Genomic DNA, 20,575 nt, shown 5'->3' with positions numbered 1-20,575 from the left:
CCTTGTCAGCTCGGGGATTCGAACTTGCAACCTTTTGGTTACTAGCCCAACACTCTAACCGCTAGGCTACCCTGCCGCCCCAGTAGAAGCTGGGAAGGAAAAAAAACTATCTTGGATCAAATCTGGGTTACACAAAATACCACATTGGGAATCTGTGTTAAAACAGTTTACAAGTGTACCTTTTGTAGGCTATTTGTACAATTCTCTCTTGATATTAAAATAGTTACAAAAGGTGTCCAAAACCGTATTCACAAACAAGGATTATTAATGTTTTCAGACCGAGTTTCGGGTCTGTTTACATATTGGCCGAGAACAACCAGGCCCACATAATTGTACCGACGGGAACCCAAAGGCTGTGGGTCGTTATCGGCTGCACGACCTGTTCAGGATACCTTTTCCCATGCACTAATGCTGCATTCATGACATGTCGGAAACTATGAACCTCCTAGTTAAAACGAAGGTAAATTATTTGTGTTCAACTTCCTATTGGTTAATTCTGATACATTCCAAGTGGGGAACTTGAGTATCATCTTTCTACGAGTCATGTATAGCCATAACAGATTTTCATGACCTTTTGTGTCTGCTTTTGAGACACGGTTCGAATCCCACCCTAGGACAATAGATGTTGAGTAATTACAATCACAATACAGTAACTATTGGTCACTTTACTATGTATTATTGTAATATGTATTCATTATAGAATTTAGTCAGTTATTAATGATACACCTATAGCTTTTTTAACTGCACTGTAGAGAGCTGCACTGGAACTCTGCACCAATACCACAAGTATTTTACTTAAAAACACAATCCAAAAGCGGTAATTTAATATGAATGCACTTTTATTGCACACCGAGGGAAGAAAATGTTCAACTCAGACAAAACCACACAGAATTTTCCCAAGAACTGTACACATTAACAAGCAATACTGTATTACAAATCACATTTTGATTTGATAGATATTGAGTAATTATTTAGATATGTATAATGGATATGTAGGCCCAGATATCTCCAATCTTCAAATAAAATGGAGCATACATAAAATAAACAAGGTATTACAATTTTTATACATTGGGGCTAGTGTGTGTGTGAGAGAGAAAGAGAATGTTGTTTTATTTGTTCTTGTTAGCTACCCATCTCTGCTTTTCCGCTTCATAAAAAGCTGAGACCAGGAACTCCCTCCAGGTCATCTTTCTTTCCATTCCTTGGCTTTGGTACCTCGAAAATACTTTTGCAGGACAATAAACATATTTGCCTGTCACTCCTGGGAACCCTGTGTGTATGTGAGGGCTGTTGGGGCCTTGTTTCATCTGCAGATGACAAAACCTGCACATATGCCTAGAGGGTTGCAGATCAGCTGACTTCGTTTTGGTCTTCTTTTGTGCCACACGTTCTTTTGTGGCTTTAAGTTCACCCTGAAAGAATTCAGTGGAAGCAAAGTCATCAAAATACATTTTGGGGTTTGTGAGGCCCTCTGCACCATAAGTCTGGAAGACCTTGGTGGAACAGTAAAAATACCTCACCTGTCCACGCTGATAGAAAAAGTGGACAGACAAACCATTCTTGCGGTATTGGGACTTGGCCTGACCACAGGAAATACATGTTTTTGTCTGCTTCTGCTGCTTCCACTGTTCTTGTTGTGGCCCATCTAGCTGCGGTTGCTGCTTCTCCAAGATGCCCAGGACCATCCTCTCATCTTTAGTCAGAGGGATGTCTTGGGTTGACAAGGATGGTGGATTGACAACAGCAGGTGGCAAGGCTGTGACTGGGACACTGACTGTGTCACTTCCCACAGTTAGCCACAGTTAGCCACAGTTGTGGTGTCTGGAGGAGCTTCTCAGGGCTGGTGTTCAGTGAGGAGCCAGCCTTAATAAGCCTAGTACGTGTACTTCTGGAAGAGGCGCTCAGGGGCAGTGGAGTGCAGGGCAGATCTAAAAGAGAGATGCACAAAGTGACAATGAATATACAGCTCAACAACGTGTTTGTGAGTGAGTGAGAGAATGAGTGAAAACATGAGTATGTAATATCATTGTGAATTATCTGTATCTATTAGGGGCTCCTCAAAAGTTTCTCTCTTCACGGCCAGTGTAGCAGGATCTGGTGCAGCTGGTAAATTAAATACCACAGAGGACTGCTGTGACTGCAGCTGAACTGCTGGCAGGTCTAAAAGAGAGATGCACAAAGTGACAATAAATATACAGCTCAACAACGTGTTTGTGAGTGAGTGAGTGAGTGAGTGAGTGAGTGAGTGAGTGAGTGAGTGAGTGAGTGAGTGAGTGAGTGAGTGAGTGAGTGAGTGAGTGAGTGAGTGAGTGAGTGAGTGAGTGAGTGAGTGAGTGAGTGCACTTCCAGTTGACTGGGGAAACTCGAGCAGGGAAGAAATTTGACGAACTGACTTGTTGGAAAGGTGGCATCCTATGACAGTGTAATGCTGAAAGGCACTGAGCTCTTCAGTACAGACCATTCTGCTGCCAATGTTTGTCTATGGAGATTGCATGACTGTGTGCTCAATTTTATACACCTGTCAGCAACATGTGTGGCTGAAATAGCCAAATTCACTCATTTCAAGGGGTGTCTACATACTGCTGTAGTGTAGTTCCAAAGGTGTTCAAAACCGTATTCGCAAGCGAGGATTATTAACGTTTTTAGACAGCGTGTTGGGTCTGTTTACATATCAAATCAAACTTTATTTGTCACATGCGCCGAATACAAGTGTAGACTTTACCGTGAAATGCTTACTTACAAGCCCTTAACCAACAGTGCAGTTCAAGAAGAAAATATTTACCAAGTAGACTAAAATAAAAAGTAACACAATAAGAATAACAAGGCTATATACAGGGGCACCGGTGCTGAGTCAGTGTGCAGGGGTACAGGCTAGTTGGGGCGAAGTGACTTTGCATAGATAACAAACAAACAGCGAGTAGCAGCAGTGTACAAAAGGGAGGGGGGGAAGTCAACGTAAATTGTCCGGTGGCGATTTGATTAATTGTTCAGCAGTCTAATGGTTTGGGGGTAGAAGCTGTTGAAGAGCCTTTTGGTCCTAGACTTGGCGCTCCGGTACCGCTTGCCGTGCGGTAACAGAGAAAACAGTCTATAACTTGGGTGACTGGAGTCTGACAATTTTATTGGCCGGCCGCGGCATGCATAATTGTACTGATGGGAACTCAAAGGCCGTGGGCCGTTATAGGATACAAGTCAAGGTGTCATTAAAAAAAATGCACTCCCCTCCCCAATGTTACAAATATTTTCAAATCACCCTCTCCTTGTACTGTAACAAAACAATGTGCACACCTTCCTCACTCAAATAACTAACTAATAATAACTGTAGGGACCCTGTGTTTAGAACCATGGATATCGACTTTGCCACTTCAGCATGCTTTTGTGTCACAGCTGATGCCACGTAGGGCTACAGGCCTAAAGGTTGAGGTTTCCCTGACCACCACGCACAAGCGCACTCTCCCTGCCTGTTTCATTTACACTGCAATCAGAGCCGGCTACAGACAATGATCAGCTAGGGGAAAATCAGATGTTCAGCATTTTGATGCCATATTTATAATTATATAAAATATACGCAACAAATTTTCCACCATCAGGTTCTGTACCAACACACCACAACCAATAAACAAAGCATAGCGACTTCGGGCCCTTCAATATAATGGTTTGTGTTTTCAACACCACAATAAAGACTTGACAAACAGAAAATACATCCCTCACTACCTTGTAGTCCTACCCAGTATCTAAGGCTTGACTATCTCAGAATGTCATTCAACTTTGTTGTTTTGTAACAGATGCCTCTTTCCATTCATCAAATGGCCGCTGCACAGTTTGGAATGACACACATATACACTACCATTCAAAAGTTGTGTGTCACTTAGAAATGTCCTTGTTTTTGAAAGAAAAGTACATTTCTTGTCCATTAAAATAACATCAAATTGATCAGAAATACAGCATAGACATTGTTAATGTTGCAAATGACTTTTGTAGCTGGAAACGGCAGATTTTTTATGGAATATCTACATATGTGTATAGAGGCCCATTATCAGCAACCATCACTCCTGTGTTCCAATGGCACGTTGTGTTAGCTAATCCAAGTTTATCATTTTAAAAGGCTAATTGATCATTAGAAAATCCTTTTGCAATTATGTTAGCACAGCTGAAAAGTGTTGTGCTAATTAAAGAAGCAATAAAACTAGTCTTCTTTAGACTAGTTGAGTATCTGGAGCATCAGCATTTGTGGGTTCGATTACAGGCTCAAAATGGCCAGAAACAAATAACTTTCTTCTGAAACTCATCAATCTATTCTTGTTCTGAGAAATGAAAACTATTCCATGCAAGAAATTGCCAAGAAACTGAAGATCTGGTACAACGCTGTGTACTACTCCCTTCACAGAACAGCGCAAACTGGCTCTAACCAGAATAGAAAGAGGAGTTGGAGGCCCTGGTGCACAACTGAACAAGAGGACAAGTACATGAGAGTGTCTAGTTTGAGAAACAGACGCCTCACAAGTCCTCAATTGGCAGCTTCATTAAATAGTACCCACAAAACACCAGTCTCAACGTCAACTGTGAAGAGCCGACTCCGGGATGCTGGCCTTCTAAGCAGAGTTCCTCTGTCCAGTGACTGTGTTCTTTTACCCATCTTAATCTTTTTATTGGCCAATATGAGATATGGCTTTTTCTTTGAAACTCTGCCTAGAACGTCGAGACTGGTGTTTTGCGGGTACTATTTAATGAAGCTGCCAGTTGAGAACTTGTGAGGCGTCTGTTTCTCAAACAAGGTAGGGGGGTGGATTGGAAAACCAGTCAGGATCTGTTGTGATCACCACTTGCATCATGCAGTGTGACATCTCCTTTGCACAGAGTTGATCAGGCTGTTGATTGTGGCCTGTGGAATGTTGTCCCACGGTATCTCTGTGCACTCAAATTCCTTATGCCTGCCTATACCATAACCCCACCGCCACCATGGGGCACACTGTTCACAACGTTGACATCATCAAACCACTCGCCCCCACAAGACGCCGTAAACGCTGTCTGCCATCTGCCCGATCCAGTTGAAACTGGGAGTCATCTGTGAAGAGCACACTTCTCCAGTGTGCCAGTGGCCATTGAAGGTGAGCATTTGCCCACTGGAGTCAGTTACGATGCCGAACTGCAATTAGGTCAAGACCTTGGGGAGGACAACGAGCACGCAGATGAGCTTCCCTGAGACGGTTTCTTGTGCAAACCCAGTTTCATCAGCTGTACGGGTAGCTGGTCACAGACAATCCCGCTGATAACAAAAGCTGGATGTGGAAGTCCTGGGCTGGCGTGGTTACACATGGTCTGCGGTTGTAAGGCCACAAGCTGCGGTTAGGAGCACTCCCTTTATGAGTGTGCTCCTAATCTCAGCTCGTTACCTGTATAAAAGACACCTGGGGGCCAGAAATCTTTCTGATTGAGAGGGGGTCAAATACTTATTTCCCTCATTAAAATGCAAATCAATTTATAAAATTTTTGACATGCGTTTTTCTGGATATTTTTGTTGTTATTCTGTCTCTCACTGTTCAAATAAACCTACCATTAAAATTATAGAATGATCCTTTCTTTATCAGTGGGCAAACGTACAAAATCAGCAGGGGATCAAATACTTTTTTCCCCCACTGTACTTGTCCGATAGAGTTCAGTATGTCAAATCGGAGGGCCTGTTGTCCGGACCTCTGGCAGTCTCTATGGGGGTGCCACAGGGTTCAATTCTCGGGCCGTCTCTCTTCTCTGTATAGATCAATGATGTCGCTCTCACTGCTGGTGATTCTTTGATCCACCTCTACGCAGACAACATCATTCTGTACACCTCTGGCCCTTCGTTGGATACTGTGTTAACTAACCTCCAGATGAGCTTCAATGCCATACAACTCTCCTTCCGTGGCCTCCAACTGCTCTTAAATGCAAGTAAAACTAAATGCATGCTCTTCAACCGATCGCTGCCCGCACCTGCCCACCCGTCCAGCATCACTACTCTGGACGGTTCTGACTTAGAATATGTGGACAACTACAAATACCTAGGTGTCTGGTTAGACTGTAAACTCTCCTTCCAGACTCACATTAAACATCTCCAATCCAAAATTAAATCTAGAATCGGCTTCCTATTTCGCAACAAAGCCTCCTTCACTCATGCTGCCAAACATACCCTCGTAAAACTGACCATCCTACCGATCCTTGACTTCGGCGATGTCATTTACAAAATAGCCTCCAACACTCTACTCAACAAATTGGATGCAGTCTATCACAGTGCCATCCATTTTGTCACCAAAGCCCCATATACTACCCACCACTGCGACCTGTATGATCTCGTTGGCTGGCCCTCGCTTCATACTCATCGCCAAACCCACTGGCTCCAGGTCATCTACAAGTCTCTGCTAGGTAAAGCCCCGCCTTATCTCAGGTCACTGGTCACCATAGCAGCACCCACCCATAGCACGCGCTCCAGCAGGTATATCTCACTGGTCACCCCCAAAGCCAATCCGCCTCTCCTTCCAGTTCTCTGCTGCCAATAACTGGAACGAACTGCAAAAATCTCTGAAGCTGGAGACTCTTACCTCCCTCACTAGCTTTAAGCACCAGCTGTCAGAGCAGCTCACAGATCACTGCACCTGTACATAGCTCATCTGTAAATAGCCCATCCAATCTTCCTCATCTCCATACTGTATTTATGTATTTATCTTGCGCCTTTGCACCCCAGTATCTCAACTTGCACATTCATCTGCACATCCTACCATTCCAGTGTTTAATTGCTATATTGTAATTACTTTGCCACCATGGCCTATTTATTGCCTTACCTCTCTTAACCTACCTCATTTGCACATGCTGTATATAGATTTTTCTACTGTATTATTGATTGTATGTTTGTTTATTCCATGTGTAACTGTGTTGTTGTATGTGTCGAACTGCTTTGCTTATCTTGGCCAGGTCGCAGTTTCAAATGAGAACTTGTTCTCAACTAGCCTACCTGGTTAAATAAAGGTGAACATTTTTTATTATGCCACCAGATAAGACCCTCGATATATAAAGGAGCATCAAGGTCATTACAGAGTGGTGAAAGTGCAAGGTAAAGTTCATCATAACTTATTTAATCGGTAGCCTAATAAACTGCATGCTTTCCCATGATGGCGTGACATTCCTTATCCGACATGTACTTTACTCACATAAAAAAGGTTGGATCAAAAGGTTGCATGTGTGAGTTCACTGATTCTCTCTATAGGCCTACATGTCTATTCCGAAGGTTTCCTAAAGTAGCCTGTCTGGACTCCATCTCTGTAATAAGAATCAAAACACTCCTGTCATGATTTAATCTAGTAAAAAGGCCTGTTTTCAGTAGTTTAGGCTACATTATTTCTCTCATTACGGCGTCCTCTATTTGAAGAACAGTCGCAGCAGCAGGGTTTGTGACATTATGCAAATATTTCGGGAAAAGTGGGAGAAAGTCGGGAGGCGTTATTATTTTCTGCCGTTATTGGAGACTCTGACGTGAAAGCACGTATCATTCTTACTCTTCTCAACGAGCAGCGGGTGCTGCCGTGGGCCCCACCCCAGTCCCACCCAGTCCATTCAGGCCAAAGACTTCAATCTTAATTTCATCAGACTAGAGAATCTTGTTTCTCATGGTCTGAGAGTCCTTTAGGTACCTTTTGGCAAACTCCAAGCGGGCTGTCATGTGCCTTTTACTGAGGAGAGGCTTCCGTCTGGCCACTCTACCATAAAGGCCTGATTGGTGGAGTGCTGCAGAGATGGTTGCCCTTCTGGAAGGTTCTCCCATCTGCAACAGAGGAACTCTGGAGCTCTGTCAGAGTGAGCATCGAGTTCTTGGTCACCTCCCTGACCAAGGCCCTTCTCCCCCGCTTGCTCAGTTCGGCCTGGCGGCCAGCACTAGGAAGAGTCTTGGTGGTTCCAAACTTCTTCCATTTAAGAATGAGGGAGGCCACTGTGTTCTTGGGGTCGACACAATCCTGTCTTGGAGCTCTACGGACAATTCCTTCGACCTCATGGCTTGGTTTTTACTGACATGCACTGTCAACTGTGGGACCTTATATAGACAGGTGTGTGCCTTTAAAAATCATGCCCAATCAATTGGATTGACCACAGGTGGACTTTCAAGTTGTAGAAACATCTCAAGGATGATCAATGGAAACAGGATGCACCTGAGCTCAATTTCGAGTCTCATAGCAAAGGGTCTGAATACTTATGTTGATAAGGTATTTCTGTTTTCGCTTTGTCATTATGGGGTATTGCGTGTAGATTGAAGAGGAACATATAAAAAAATCTAGAATAAGGCTGTAACGTAACAAAATGTAGAAAAAGTCCCGGGGTCTGAATACTTCCCGAATGCACTGGTCAAAATTGAACCTTTAAAGCCTGTGGTGAATATACAACGCCGTATCATAAAATAGCCTACAACGGCACAACCCCAAAAATTAAATAAAAACATTTTTTAAAACTTTTCCGAGACTGAAATAGAGGTGCTAGTGTCAGAGATTGTGTACAACCAACAAATATTATTTGGCTCGCTCAGTTGTGGTTTGACCAGTAAAAATGCAAGTTTCTAACAATGGCAAATTTACTTAAAACAAGTAAGTAACAGTCACCAATAAGCCATCTATCCCCAACAATGCCATCCTGTAGGTGTATAGGCCAACATTGCTGTTCTACAGAATGAATGAGTCGTGTATACCACCTACCACCTGCACATTAAGAGTGGAAGCCTTTTCTGTTCACATAGTTGAACTCGTTTTGGGATGGTGCTTTTATAGGTGTGTGTGCCGTCTATTACACCGTTCGTATTTGGGACCCCATTGATGGCAAAGAAATCCCTCTTGACTTCAACCTGTTGTGAGATGGTGTATGGAAATTGTATGTTACAGTTTGTTTTGATGATGATTGCATCCAAAATATTGGCTTATTGATGCTATCTGCAAGCACCCGCTGAAAGGTCTTGAGGGTGGATAGCACTTTGATGTGCACCGGAATGGCATGCGTTTGCCTTTCGAAGGTAGGTCTTAAATCCTTGCAAAGATCCTATAAAATTGGTTTTGGGAAAAGATATCTGATAAACTAATCTGTACTATCTGCAAAAAAGTCACACCCGTCTCTAAAAATGAATTCTTTGCAAAATGCAGCTTATGCCATATCTTCCAACAGAGATTTGGCACATTATCGGTCTTTTAGAGTATTTCAACAATGGTTTAACTTTGACGGAAATACAATTATATCGAGAAATGATTTAATTATTAGGCCTACTCTCTCAATTTCAACATATTTTCCCCATTATATGCTTGACAAGCAGTTCCCTTAATTCCACCACTTTTCACACTGCGTATGCAAGGTCATGGCTGCGTGTAAATTTACGCACACTCAAGCAAATATTCATATTGATAAATCTGAAACTTTGCGGGGAAATGAGCTCACAAGGATTACACACAGATTAGTGCCTACACATGATTGATAAATTTGGTCCCAGGAGTGCAAAGCTCTTAGAGCAGGGCTCTCCAACCCTGTTCCTGGAGAGCTTAAGTCCTGTAGGTTTTCACTTCGACCCTAATCTAGCACACCTGATTCTAATAAATTAGATATTTCTGAATTTCATTTTCAATAAATTTGCTATACATTTTTTAAATATGTTTTCACTTGGTCATTATAGTGTATTGTGTGTAGATGTGTGTAACACGACTGTGGAATAAGTCAAGGGGTACGAATACTTTTTGAAGTCATCTGACTAAGAGCATGAGACCATAAAATGTCGTTAGAAGTACTTCAACCTCATCAAATATAAAAACAGGAGAGATTATTTCACAGAAAAGAATAAATGTTCGTTGAGTTGTCAGAGTTCAGAATGACCATAAGTAGCTAACATCTAACTGCTCTCCCACGTCTCTTCATTGAGAAGAGCAGCCCAAGCAGAGCTGTTGCTATGGATACTCAAACTCAGAAGGCCATGAGCAGAGCGAGCAGCGTGCAGGGCATTAGTAAGCATTCACTACCTGGCTATATTTTGAGAAAACCCATCACAAAAATACAAAACAAGTCTTGTGAATGTTAGAAAGAGCTTGGGCTGGTATCTAATTTGCTTATCATCAGGATATGAATTCCCTGGACCATGTTGATCATGTTCAGCTTTGTGTAGGAGAAGTGGAATTTCGATAGCATCCACTTCATCGGCAATAACAAAGGCGAATGCTATGTCTGGAACTGACACGTTTCCTAGAAACAGCAGAAGTTGTCCAACTTTCTGTCAGTGCACATGTACCTCCCCCGACTTTACTCGTCGACTTCCATCTACAGTCGGCTACTGTCGTCTTACCACTCAAACGCACCCAATGTCTATGGTTCTGCTAGGAGTAAATCGAACTTAGTATGCCTCTAGTGTTTGCATTTTAGCTAAGATTCTGCCGCAACTCGATTTGACTTAAGCTGTATTCACCAACGCTCCATCCAATCATGTAGCCTATACGGTAGAAAGAGTATATAGCCTCTGTCGCCTTTCTGTAGCCTACAGGGCAACCAAATTTATGACAATGTCACGAGAAAGTCACTTTTTACATGTTTCCGATCAAATAGCCTAAATGGTGGCCAATCAAATAAAAATGCGCTTCGATGTGAATATGAATACAAATCTTAAACACGCCATATCCTAAAGACAGGACAGGTCAGAGTAAAATGGACAATAGCCCATGGAATGAAATTTGGCTAATTATGACTGCTGTCTGGGAGTTTCACTCAGTGGGCTAAATTGTCATGATAATAAGCGATTTCAATTTTGTAGGCCTATTCGTCAATTTATGATCTGATCATGGCAAAGAAAATACAAACTGCATTTTCCAAGTTAATGGAACTCCTGATAAACTTGGGTAACTGACATATGCAGCGGGTGAGTTTTATGTTTGGGGAAGCTAAAAATCTATTCTACCAATCTGCCTGCCAGTTATGATTTTCATATTCAAATTTTCATGGAACAGTTTAATTTCAATCATAACATTTTCATTTCTCAAAATCATTGTCACATGGTTACAAAAAATGACAGAAGCTCAGCTAATTATTAGTGGTGGTCAGAAATCCGACATTCCCAAATTGACATTTTCCTAAATGTGCACGCAGCAGGCCAGGTAGCCTATATGCCTGCTCAGGTGCATACACTCCATCAACAAGACAGAGAAACCAGACACATACACATTGCTCACATGAAGCACTCCAAACAAAATATAATGAAACAATTGAAAAAAAACTCGTAAACGATGGTATGAAATAAACCAACATGTTTCTCACAAGTGTAGCAGGTTGTGAACTCTGCAAATAACGTTTACACTCTGAGAATAAGAACGGTAAATGACTTTTTCTTGTCTCAACATTTGAAATTATACTCAAGACACTATCTTCAGACATATTTGAGATGCCTTTCACTGACAGCCACAACTCAATAATCAGCTAGGTTTATTGCCACGAGTGCTACCCAAATTGCAGACTTCCCAACTAGGCATAACACTACTCGATTGGGATTTGAAACAATATACAGGTGTTTTTTTAAGGACCTAATGATCCTCTATGGCTAAGTCTTGCTTTCTGGTTAAGTATGTCAAATGATTGTATTTATTTCTGTAAAGACAGGAGTAATTATAATTTTGGAAAATGTATTTAAATTTACTCTAGGACGCACCGCCTACATGGTAGCTGATATTCAGAGCTTTAATAGACAAAATTAAGTCTTTGTCAGGTATTAGAACTATGAAGCCAATGCAACTGCCGGTTTGTAAACCGGTAGGCTACCACATTTGAAAATGGATTTTAAATAACTGATTTTAGCATTAAAAGACTCCAAAACATGGCCAATAATTTCAGGTCCAGTACCATCGTTGGGCCGCTGGTGTGAAAGATTCAGCAGACTGCTGGCATTACACATCTGGCTAAAATACTACTGTAGCTCTGCTGGAGTCACTATTATTGATAACTTTGACACCTTCTGGAAACAGAAGATACTCTACAGGAATGACGGAGTCCATCCAAATTATCTTGGCTCCTGGACTCTGTCCACACATTTCAAGGCTGCGTTAAAACAATGACTGGTAAATGATCCAAGACCAGCTCAGTTAATCCCTACCATTGTGACAATGAGTCGTCATAATGCTGCATCAAATGTACATGATGTTAGGGGCATTGGCAAACACAATGTTTTATTTATTTTATTTCACCTTTATTTAACCAGGTAGGCTAGTTGAGAACAAGTTCTCATTTACAACTGCGACCTGGCCAAGATAAAGCAAAGCAGTGTGACATAGACAACAACACAGAGTTACACATGGAGTAAACAATAAACAAGCCAATAACACAATAAACAAGTCAATGACACAGTAGAAAAAAAGAAAGTCTATATACAGTGTGTGCAAAAGGCATGAGGAGGTAGGCAATACATAGGCCATAGGAGCGAACAATTACAATTTAGCAGATTAACACTGGAGTGATAAATGAGCATATGATGATGTGCAAGTAGAAATACTGGTGTGCAAAAGAGCAGAAAAGTAAATAAAATAAAAACAGTATGGGGATGAGGTAGGTAGATTGGGTGGGCAATTTACAGATGGACTATGTACAGCTGCAGCGATCGGTTAGCAGCTCAGGTAGCTGATATTTAAAGTTGGCGAGGGAAATAAAAGTCTCCAACTTCAGCGATTTTTGCAATTCGTTCCAGTCACTGGCAGCAGAGAACTGGAAGGAAAGGCGGCCAAAGGAGGTGTTGGCTTTGGGGATGACCAGTGAGATATACCTGCTGGAACGTGTGCTACGGGTGGGTGTTGTTATGTAAGTAATTTAATTTATGTACCCCTAAAAGCACCGAATACATCTGTTTATCCTACAGCTATTGTAAGCAGTAATCATAAGCCTATAAACCAGAGTTACACTGTTAGCACTGAGGCGGTGTGCAATAGAAGGAAGACCACTTTATGCAGCTCACCCTGCACTATCAGCACCAATGTAAATAACATGAGTAGGTCTACCTCTGATTAGCTTCCCAGTAAAGCATTAAAAAACAATCAAGCAACCCAGAAAAGTGCTAAAAATAGCCCATATCAACATATGTAGCCTCAGTAACAAGGTCCATGAAGTCAATAACTTGCTTGTAACAGATGACATTCGTATTCTGACTATCTCTGAAACTCACTTAGATCATACCTTTGATGATACAGTGGTAGCAATACATGGTTATAACATCTACCGAAAAGACAGAAATGCCAACGGAGGCAGTGTTGTGGTCTATATTCAGAACCACATTCCTGTAAAGCCTAGAGACGATCTAATGTTAAATACTGTTGAAGTAATATGGCTACAGGTTCATCTGCCTCACCTAAAGCCCATTCTGTTGGGAAGCTGCTATAGACCACCAAGTGCTAACAGTCAGTATCTGGATAATATGTGTGAAATGCTTGAAAATGTATGTGATATCAACAGAGAAGTATATTTTCTGGGTGATTTAAATATTGACTGGCTATCATCAAGCTGCCCACTCAGGGAAAAACTTCAAACTGTAACCAGTGCCTGCAACCTGGATCAGGTTGTCAGTCAACCTACCAGGGTAGTTACAAACAGCACAGGAATTAAATCAGCAACATGTATTGATCACATTTTTCAACTAACACTGGAGATATTTGCTTGAAAGCAGTATCCAAATCCATAGGATGTAGTACTCACAATATAATAGCCAGAACTAGGAACACCAAAGTTCCAAAGGCTGGGCCTAATATAGTGTATAAGAGGTCATACAATAAGTTTTGTAGTGATTCATATGTTGATGATGTAAAGAATATTTGCTGTCTGTGGTGTGTAATGAGGAGCAACCAGACGCTGCACTTGATACATTTATGAAACTACTTATTCCAGTTACTAATAAGCACGCACACATTAAGAAAATGTCTGTAAAAACTGTTAAATCCCCTTGGATTGATGAGTAATTGAAAAACTGTATGGTTGAGAGGGATAAGACAAAAGGTACGGCAATTAAGTCTGGCAGCCCAACTGATTGGCAAACGTACTGCAAATTAAGAAATCATGTGACTAAACTAAATAAAAAGAAACTACACTATGAAACAAAGAAATTACATAAAGAATGATAGTAAAAAGCTTTGGGGCACCTTAAATGACATTTTGGGGGGAAAATGCCAACTCGGCTCCTTCATTTATTGAATCAGGTGGCTCATTCATCACAAAGCCCACTGTCATGATGTTGGCCTGTGGGTAAGGTTTATGACCCCCCCATAAATACCTTTCTCCCTTCCACTCTCTCTCTCTGACTCTACCGAAGGACTCTTGAATAGCCTCTGTTAAACATAGAGAGTCTGGGAACATCAAACAAGTGGGGGGAAAGGAACCATATTTCGGTAATAGAACCAGTTGAAAATATGCGTTGGTACTTAATGTATATGTCTGTTCGGTTGTCATCTGAGACATTATGACTGATGACATAAACTGTATCTGGGAAAGTCTACACATTCTAGTTATCAGATTCACATGGAATTGTTGTGCAAATTAAATGTTTGAATATGAAACTATTTGTAATAAGATTAAATGTAATTTTAGCTTCCAAATGAGAGAATTGGGTTTTCATAAGGTTAGAGCCTGCTCAATCAGTGGCCCGCCCCTTTATTGTGAAGAGACATGGGTTATAAACTATGAAACACACCCTTCTCCCCCTCCACTATATAAGCCCTTGACGGAAATGTAACCTCCTGTTCCGGGTACGTGAGGTCTGCAGCCTCTGCGTTAACTTGTTATGGATAGGGGGCAGTATTTTCACAGCCGGATAAAAAAACGTACCCGATTTAATCTGGTTATTACTCCTGCCCAGAAACTAGAATATGCATATAATTAGTAGCTTTGGATAGAAAACACTCCAAAATTTCAAAAACTGTTTGAATGGTGTCTGTGAGTATAACAGAACTCAAATGGCAGGCCAAAACCTGAGAAGATTCTGTACAGGAAGTACCCGGTCTGACCATTTCTTGGCCTTCTTTGTCATCTCTATCCAAAACAGAGGATCTCTGCTGTAACGTGACACTTTCTAAGGCTCCCATAGGCTCTCAGAAGGCGCCAGAACGTTGAATGATGACTCTGCAGTTACTGGCTGAAAACAGTAGCGCATTTGGTAAGTGGTCGATCTGAGAACAATGAGACGGGCGTGTACGTGAAGAGTCCATTTTACTTTTTCAGTCTTTAAACGAAAACAACGACTCCCGGTCGGAATATTATCGCTATTTTACGAGGAAAATCGCATAAAAATGTATTTTAAACAGCGTTTGACATGCTTCGAAGTACGGTAATGGAATATTTAGACATTTTTTGTCACGATACGCATCCGCGCGTCACCCTTCGGATAGTGTCTTGAACGCACGAACAAAACGCCGCTATTTGGATATAACTATGGATTATTTGGAACCAAACCAACATTTGTTGTTGAAGTAGAAGTCCTGGGAGTGCATTCTGATGAAGAACAGCAAAGGTAATCCAATTTTTCTTATAGTAAATCTGAGTTTGGTGAGTACCAAACTTGGTGGGTGTCAAATTAGCTAGCCCGTGATGGCGAGCTATCTACTCAGAATATTGGAAAATGTGCTTTCACCGAAAAGCTATTTTAAAATCGGACACCGCGATTGCATAAAGGAGTTCTGTATCTATAATTCTTAAAATAATTGTTATGTTTTTTGTGAACGTTTATCGTGAGTAATTTAGTAAATTCACCGGAAGTGTTCGGTGGGAATGCTAGTTCTGAACGTCACATGCTAATGTAAAAAGCTGTTTTTTGATATAAATATGTACTTGATTGAACAAAACATGCATGTATTGTATAACATAATGTCCTAGGAGTGTCATCTGATGAAGATCATCAAAGGTTAGTGCTGCATTTAGCTGTGGTTTTGGTTTTTGTGACATTATATGCTAGCTTGAAAAATGGGTGTCTGATTATTTCTGGCTGGGTACTCTGCTGACATAATCTAATGTTTTGCTTTCGTTGTAAAGCCTTTTCGAAATCGGACAGTGTGGTTAGATAAAGGAGAGTCTTGTCTTTAAAATGGTGTAAAATAGTAATATGTTTGAAAAATGGAAGTTTTCGGATTTTCGAGGAGTTTGTATTTCGCGCCACGCCCTATCATTGGATATTGGAGTGGTGTTCCGCTAGCGGAACGTCTAGATGTAAGAGGTTAAAAAGGACTAACATGTCAAGTACAGAACTAAGCCAACCTCAGCGTGAGCTTTGGTTGTGAATGGTATGAACTTTGAACTATTATTCACTACAGAAGTGATACCTTCTAGCCGTTGAGTTAGCAGCGGCCGCTGTAAAAGTGGGCTAGGAAAGGACGGACGACGTAGCCAGTCTAACACACAACGAAGATACTACAACGTAACCAATTTACCACCAGAGACATTCTTCCGAGGACAGGAAGATCTCTGTTGGCTAGCACAGCCAGCATCTACGATCAACCTACCGAAGCGCAGCTCAGAGTAAATATTTATTGCATTTTCCTTTTCCAAATGGGCGCTAATTTAGAATGCATAAGATACTGTATTTACGATAGCACAGCTTCTCCCTTTGTTCCTCAGTCTTCCCGCTCTTTCATTCAAGCCCAACCCCCTCTCTGTGTAAGAAGCCATCATACAGGTTCCGTCCACCAGGGACGTTTTCTGTATGACATAATTTGTATTCTATGTATATGTAATTCTGTGTGATTAGTTAGGTATTTGGTAAATAAATAATTAAACCCAATTTTGTATTGCTGATTCAACTTGTTAGCCAGGGTTCGTGAAGATAACCAAGAATGTACAACTTTCATATGAGACTGAAATAAGGTGACGATTAATATTGACTGCTATTGATGTAAAATATTACTAGGTCTTTAAGAGTTTATTCGGAAGATAACAGCTCTATAAACACTCTTCCGTGGTGTCCCGACTTTCTAGTTAATTACATTTACATGATTAGCTAGTCAGGTGATATTAATTACAGAGAAAGGATTTTATAGAATAGTATGTCATATCACTTAATCCGGCATAGCCAAAGACACGACACCACTGATATTGCAAACTACTTTAATGACTTTTTCATTGGCAAGATAAGTAAACTTAGGGATGACATGCCAGCAACAAATGCTGACACTACACATCCAAGTATATCGGACCAAATTATGAAAGACAAGAATTGTACTTTTGAATTCCGTAAGAATTATTGTTGTCTATCAACAATGACAAGCCACCAGGGTCTGACAATCTAGATGGAAAATTACTGAGAATAATAGCAGATGATATTGCCACTCCTATTTGCCACATTTTCAATGTAAGCCTACTAGAGAGAGTGTGCCCTCAGGCCTGGAGGGAAGCTAAAGTCATTCTGCTACCCAAGAATAGTAACGCCCCCTTTACTGGCTCAAATAGCCGACCAATCAGCCTGTTACCAACCCTTAGTAAACTTCTAGAAAAAAATGGTGTTTGACCAGATACAATGCTATTTTACAGTAAACAAATTGACAAACAGAATTTCAGCATGCTTATAGGGAAGGACACTCAACAAGCACAGCACTTACACAAATGACTGATGATTGGCTGAGAGACATTTATGATAAAATTATCGTGGGGGCTGTCTTGTTAGACTTCAGTGCAGCTTTTGACGTTATTGATCATAGTCTACTGCTGGAAAAACGTATGTGTTATGGCTTTACACCCCCTGCTATAATGTGGATAAAGAGTTACTTGTCTAACAGAACACAGAGGGTGTTCTTTAATGGAAGCCTATCAAATATAATCCAGTTAGAATCAGGAATTCCCCAGGGTAGCTGTTAAGGCCCCTTGCTTTTTTCGATTTTTACTAACGACATGCCACCGACTTTGAGTAAAGCCAGAGTTTCTATGTATGCAGATGACTCAACAGTATACACGTCAACTACTACAGCGACTGAAATGACTGCAACACTCAACAAAGAGCTGCAGTTAGTTTCAGAGTGGGTGGCAAGGAATAAGTTAGCCCTAAATATTTCTAAAACTAAAAGCATTGTATTTGGAACAAACACCCACTAAACCCTAAACCTCAACTAAATCTTGTAATAAATAATGTGGAAATTGAGCAACTTGAGATGACTAAACTGCTTGGAGTAACACTAGATTGTAAACTGTCATGGTCAAAACATATTGATGCAGTTGTAGCTAAGATAGGGAGAAGTCTGTCTATAATAAAGCGATGCTCTGCCTTAACAACACTATCAACAAGGCAAGTCCTACAGGCCCTACTTTTGTCACACCTTGACTACTGTTCAGTCGTGTGGTCAGGTGTCACAAGAAAGGGCTTAGGACAATTGCAATTGGCTCAGAACAGGGCAGCACGGCTGGCCCTTGGATGTACACAGAGAGCTAATATTAATAATATGAATGTCAATCTCTCCTGGCTGAAAGTGAAGCAGAGATGACTTCATCACTACTTTTATTTATGAGAGGTATTGATATGTTGAATGCACCGAGGTGTCTGTCTAAACTACTGGCACACAGCTCGGACACCCATGCATACCCCACAAGACATGCCACAAGAGGTCTCTTCACAGTCCAAGTCCAGAACAGACTATGGGAGGCACACAGTACTACATAGAGCCATGACTACATGGAACTCTATTCCACATCAAGTAACTGACGCAAGCAGTAAAATTTGATTTAAAAAACAGATAAAAAAAAAACACTTTACAGAACAGTGGGGACTGTGAAGCAACACAAACATTGGCACAGACACATGCATACACACACACACAATAACATACACATGGATTTAGTAATGTAGATACTAGTGGTGGAGTAGGGGCCTGAGGGCACACACTGTGTTGTGAAATCTGTGAATGTATTGTAATGTTTTAAAATTGTATAAACTGCCTTAATAATTTTGCTGGACCCCAGGAAGGGTAGCTGCTGCCAAAGGGGATCCATAATAAATACATGGATAGGCATTAATTCAAATGCAATATAGGCCAACAGCTGTGTTCGAATACTCATACTAACCGCACTAACTGTACTATTTGTGACGTAAATTGAGTATGTTGTTTTGTTATTGTTCATAGTACGGATATAGTTAGTATGCCAAAAGTTCCAGGATGTCGTGTGAAATTAGCTAAAATATTAAATATACAAGCAGTGGACACTATTTCCGTGCTTGTATGGCCCATAATACAATTCTTCCGGAAATGGGCGTGGCTTCACGCTTTTTTCAGATTTCAAGAAAATGGCGGAAAATATGTACCGCAGTCCGACGAGAGCGGATATAATTACATTGCTATAACTAATTATGACAAATGTTAAGAAAATGTTTAGCAATTTAATAAAGTAATGACTGTTCAAATAAGTAACACGTTATGTTGGCTGACAATTTGTTAGATACACTATCCTTACAAATCGCAGCATTACAGCAGTAATGTACCGGTATGTTAGCTAGCTAACGTTAGTTGGCTACTACTACAGCGAAGTTGCCAGTATATTAACTATATGTCATTCGTAATGGTCATTCAACACCAGGCATTGAATATGGCCGTGTCAGTAACCGTCGGCAAAAATGCATAAATAAGTTGTTATAATGGTAAGAGTGAGGTTCTCTCCTTTGTGTCTAGATGTAGCTAGCCAGTTATCTTGGGTACTGACTGCGGTTAAGGTCAGAACGCTCTGATAAACCCTACTCCTCGGCCAGGAGGGCGGCATATCGGCCGGGACCGAACCTTGAGATGTTATGGACGCAGACCCATTATCATTTTGACCGCGCTGACGCGGGAGTGAAGTTCTAGCATATTTATCTGACAAGAAAGTTACAATTGGATAGACCGAAGTAATGAAACTGGGGAATATTGGCAGAAAGTCAGTAATGGTGACAAACCTGTTCGATGTAACTTTATTACAGGTTTAATGACGATATCCAGCAGCTTCTGTAAACGGACGTTCTCCTCCTTTGTACGGAAACATTCTTCCTGGTACTCTGCTATCGTTTGTTCAACTACCTCGAATATCTCCTCAGCAGCCGCTGTTAATCGCTGGTTGAGAAACCCTCTCAACAGCTGTATTTTAGACATTCTAGATAATTATAGTTTGTTGCTAGCTAATTAGCCAATGTTGTTGCTTGGTACAGTAAAACAAAAATAAATTAAAAAAAACGTGTCATGGCTGTATAGCGTATTAGATGTACTATCGCCACCCGCTGGAGTGGAGTGCAACAACGTCAGTTTGCTTTTTGAGAAGAGTTTTTAATTTTTTTATTTTAACAGTAACATGCAAAACGTAAACAAAACAGCCAGAGGGATTCCAAAGAAAGGAGAAAGAATTTAAAAAAACGATTCCACATTATATCAAATCAAATACAGACATATAGCAAATACTTTTTTTGACATGTTGTTTTTGTATACGTTTTAAAGACTCTAAATAGTTTTCCAAATCAGATAAAAAAATTAAGAAAAGGGGCTTTTTCTTCATAAATTTTGATTTGTGTATGAAATATTTTCCTAATAAAATAAAGAGATTTATGACATACTCACGTTCAATTGTGGAATCAGTGTAG

At 40.8% G+C, this 20,575-nt stretch overlaps 1 long non-coding RNA gene across 1 annotated transcript; it reads right to left on the bottom strand.

Annotated features, from left to right (window-relative positions):
• Positions 1 to 821: 821 nt before the first annotated feature.
• LOC106570466 (uncharacterized) lies at positions 822 to 20,188 on the bottom strand. Its single transcript, XR_006758572.1, has 2 exons — positions 19,901 to 20,188; positions 822 to 2,160 (listed from the first exon to the last, which is right to left on the bottom strand). It is a non-coding gene; the product is annotated as an uncharacterized LOC106570466 (long non-coding RNA).
• Positions 20,189 to 20,575: the final 387 nt, after the last annotated feature.

Source organism: Salmo salar, chromosome 01 (assembly GCF_965601325.2).
Source record: "Salmo salar chromosome 01, fSalSal1, whole genome shotgun sequence".
NCBI classification, from domain to species: Eukaryota; Metazoa; Chordata; class Actinopteri; order Salmoniformes; family Salmonidae; genus Salmo; species Salmo salar.
Note: the sequence above shows the minus strand (reverse complement) of the source record. Positions and strands in the feature narration are given on the sequence as shown.